This window comes from Monomorium pharaonis, unplaced genomic scaffold (genome assembly GCF_013373865.1).
Source record: "Monomorium pharaonis isolate MP-MQ-018 unplaced genomic scaffold, ASM1337386v2 scaffold_32, whole genome shotgun sequence".
Classification (NCBI taxonomy): Eukaryota; Metazoa; Arthropoda; class Insecta; order Hymenoptera; family Formicidae; genus Monomorium; species Monomorium pharaonis.
This window is the reverse complement of record NW_023415604.1, coordinates 26,269-30,767: the sequence shown is the minus strand read 5'-3', so window position 1 is coordinate 30,767 and position 4,499 is coordinate 26,269. Positions and strand designations below refer to the sequence as shown.

The window sequence follows — 4,499 nt, the reverse complement described above, 5'->3', positions numbered from 1 at the left end:
TTTATTGTCCTGCGAAGTAAAGTGATTTTTATTGTTTTTTTATTCAAAATATATTTGTAATAATAATGTCTATAGTTACAAGTGTCCTTTTGCCTATGAAAAATGTAAAAGTGAGAACATTTTTTAATGAGCACAGGATAATAATTTAATAAAAATTAAAAATGTCAGCAAATTTATACTATTTGAAACATATTAATTGCTCAACATCTAGAAAACATTTTCACTTTTGACATTTTTCTCCCAAATTATATGATATAACATAAGTAACATGTTACACTTGGTAGAAAATAATACATCTAAATAGAGTGTTATCAAGAGTGTTTTTATGACATTGTTATAGAATTTGATATTATGCGTGTTTTTTCTTAAAGCGACAAATGAAACTTTATTATTCTTTGCTCGTTAATAAAAGATTTTCACTTTTACATGTCCTCTTTTTCAGGCAGAACACTTATAACTTATAAATATTACTATTACAAATATATTTTGCATTATAAAATGTTAGAATACAATGTTGGAATAAACATTACTTTTTATTTTGGAAAGGACAATAAAGTGGACAATAAAATTAAAAGTTCTGTAAAGTTAGGAAATCCTACACTAGTTACAGGTACAATATGTCACATGATAAATTTTAGCACAACTAACATTTTGTTAAGTTATTTAGTGAAAATATATTTCTTTTGACAAGCTTACTTTTTATTAATGTTTCTTTAACATAAAAATTGTAGGAATTTTTTTTATTAAAATGAGTTTCTTACATAATGATTGTATTAATTATTGCATAATACGTGTATTTTATGAGTGAATTGTAATATTTATCAGATAATATTACAATAATTAATGCATCAGTACGTTAATACAGAAGAGATCCGTTTTAATAACACGAATCATTTTCCAAGTCACAAAGTCTGTAATATTCTGTTATCAAATATTAATATAGTCTATAATCTATTTATAGCAATCATTTTTATTAAGAATAACAACGTATTAATTGCTGTTTAATTTTGCTTAAGACGTACTGCATTGTAATAGGCATGATTTTTTAATCTTACGAAATTTAATTTTTAGGCCCCGGGCATAGACTTTTGCATAACGCTTAAGAGAATTATCCAATCAGAGCTCTTAATTTCTATCCTGGGAAGGAAATAGAAACGAGTTTGATTGATTGGTTTTCTTATGCGTTACGCAAAAGTGTGTGCAATGATATTTATTAAAGGATTAAACATCCTTAGCGCATATAAAGCATAAGGGTGCTGTCCCATGGTGCTCTGAAAACGAAATCGGAAACGCAGATCGCCAATCACAAGATCATTCTGATAGAACCTTTTTAAAAATTCCGTTGAAATGGTTCCCGTGATTGGTGATCCACCTTTTTTCTTCTTCTTCTTTCCCGTTAGGTTAGGTTAGGTTTCCGTCCAATCCGCCTTTCTGATTCCGTTTTCCAAGCACCATAAAAATATAATAGTTGATTATTCCATTGAAATTGACCAATCGTATTTGTTATTAAGCAAAACTAACAAATGCGATTGATCAATTCCAATGAAATAATGAACGATTAAGTTAATTAGAGTTTAGTGTAAGTGGCCTTCAGTGAGAGTGGTTTTAAGCTCGGTCTACGATAAGTCATTAGTCGTTGGTCGTAAGAAATCTAGCCAATCACAGTTGATCTTAGAGAAGAATAAACGAATATGATTGGTTAAATTTCTTACGACCAACGACTAACGACTACTTATTGTAGACCGGGCCTACATGTGACGTATTTGCGTAAGCTTAACTTGCGTCAACCAATCACATCGTCTTTTATGTGCCCTAAGGGCTCTGGCACACCAGCGCGATTTTGTCGCGCGATGTTCAATGAGCGACTGTCTTTCCGCTCATAGCTGTATACCCATTGGACATCGCACGTCACGCGCGACAAAATCGCGCTGGCTGCCAGAGCCATTAAGGGCCATCTACAATGGAGAGTCGTAGGCCGTAGCAGTAGTCGTAGAAAATGTCTCCACTTCGTATTGCTTTACTGTTTTCAGCCTACAGCAGACATTGAGCCAATTCATTGCGTGCTTACGATGAGCGTTGGGGCATTCGGGATTAGTTTTTGGTCGCCTTTCTTTGATGGCCGGCTTGTATGTTATTGCTACGTCGTTTTTATTTTAGACAGCATTGCCGTAGTTTTAGTGCTGTTACGGCTAAAACATTCCATTGTAGATGGCCCTTAAGGGTGCGGTCCCATGGAGCGGATTATGCAGAAGCGAAACGAGCGGATCACCAATCACGGGATTATTCTGATAGAACTCTTTCAAAGATTCCGTCGAAACGGTCCTGTGATTGGTGATCCGCTCGTTCCGCTTCCGCATATTCCGCTCCATGGGACCGTACCCTAAGACGATTTTAGGGACATTCAGAGCACGTTAAAGATGATGTGGTTGGTTGACGCAAATTACGTTTACACCGTATGTAAAGCCACTCTGAGGGTGCAGTCCCATAGAGCGTATTACGCCTAAGCGGAACGAGCGTATCACAAATTACGGGACCGTTTCGACGGAATTTTTGAAAGAGTTCTATCAGAATAATCTCGTGTTGGTGTTCCGCTCGTTCTGCTTATGCGTAATACGTTCCATGGGACTGCACCCTGAGGCTGATGTCCCCTGGAGCGGATTATGCGGAGCGGAATGAGGGTGCAGTCCCATGGAGCGGATTATGCGGAAGCGGAACGAGCGGATCACCAATCACGGGATTATTCTGATAGAACTCTTTTAAAGATTCCGTCGAAACGGTCCTGTGATCTCGTTCGCACATGTGTACAAGTGCAAAATCCACCTTTTGCACTTATGCGCATGCACGAGACCATCTTTTGCACTTGTACGCATGCGTGAACGAGAGAGAAAGGTATTACCCAAAGCATGCTAGCCTTTTCCCTCTGAATCTTACCCCTACTCCCACAATGCTCAGTCTAGATATATTATAGGCGAGTTTTTTAATTTATCGATCAATTGCATTATGCACAGATGCTTTTCTCTGTAAAAACTTTTTTTGCGCATCGTGCGATTGAGTAATCGATGAGTTAAAAAACTCACCTTATGTCTATGGACGCGACAGACTCTTATTGGGTGCGTTCCACTTAAAGCTTGCAACGACCGTGGAATCATTTTATCCTTGTTGTTTATCAAATATTAAACAAAGATAAATGACGCTCGCAAGCGTTGCGAGCGTTAAGTGGAACGCACCCATTGTAGATCCGCCCTAATCCGCTTCATAGGACCGCAACCCGAGTGGTTGCGCTGCTGGTTGCAATGGCCGCATTCAGCAAACTCAGCAGCTAAGTAGCAATCGAACATGATTGGTTCTGACTTATAGAACCAACAAATCAACGGCATTATTCAACGGAAAATCTAGTAATGTTGCTCAACTACTGAGTCTGCTGAATGCGGCCAATGAGTCTTTATTGCGATTAGTTTTTGCTCTAGTTCTATTAAATAACTAAGACCAAGAACCAATTGAATTAAAAAATCACTGCGCGGCAAACTGTAGATGCAGACCAATTGAGACAAAGGTTAATATGCGATGTTCGAAGATGTGGATTTTTTATTGTATCTGCGCATTTTACGGTAAAGATATCTGTCGTGATGAAAATTTATATTAAAATTTACAAGGAAGTTGTTAAAAATTCTAATAATGTTTGCTTTAGTAATGCTCACCAATGGTACATATTACGTATGTCCATTAAATGATATTTACGCAAGAAAAGGTAATAATTGCATGTTGAAAAATGCGCAGTTAAGAACAAAGGCATGCATAATGGCTGTTAACGGTACGTATGTTTTCACAATAACGCTATTGTTGCTAGAATTAACGGTAATTTTTACTTTTACTTTATCGCTGTGCCATAAGAAACACGTTCCTCGCATAATATGTTTAATGTCGTTTTTTAAATTATTGTACCTTTATGGAATCATTTCCTTATCATAGATGCACTGTTGTATTATAATAATTATTAATCATTATTTTTGAAAACTTCTATAAGAGTACATCTCTGTCTCATCAATACAGAGAAGCAGAAAATAAATTAAGAAAGTAAAAAATTAATACAAATATTATGTCGTCAAAATTAATTTTTTACAATATAATAATTGATAATATATATTGCAAATAATGATGTTGGCCAGCAATCAATTCTGAAATAATATAATATTGATTTTAATAACTTTAGTATTATTTTTATGAAAAATGTGACTTTTGTATTATTTTTATGAAAATGTGACGTGACACATTTATATTTTTATGTAAAAATTGTTTCCACATTTATTTAAAATAATTTATTAAAAGTATTACATTTTGCCTATAATGTCTTTAAAAGTTTGTAAGAAAAATGGGGACAAATTAAAAATATTTTTTATATATTTGTAGCAAATATCGAGCATCTTTCTAAAATTAAAAAAAATTTAAACCATAATATTCCTCGAGTAAATTACAATCTATAAATCTTTGCAAGTATAAAA

General features: G+C 34.7%; 1 long non-coding RNA gene across 1 annotated transcript; it reads left to right on the top strand.

Moving 5' to 3' along the window:
- Positions 1-2,286: 2,286 nt before the first annotated feature.
- Positions 2,287-4,499, top strand: LOC118648248. Its single transcript, XR_004965223.1, has 3 exons — positions 2,287-3,608; positions 3,689-3,811; positions 4,408-4,499. It is a non-coding gene; the product is annotated as an uncharacterized LOC118648248 (long non-coding RNA).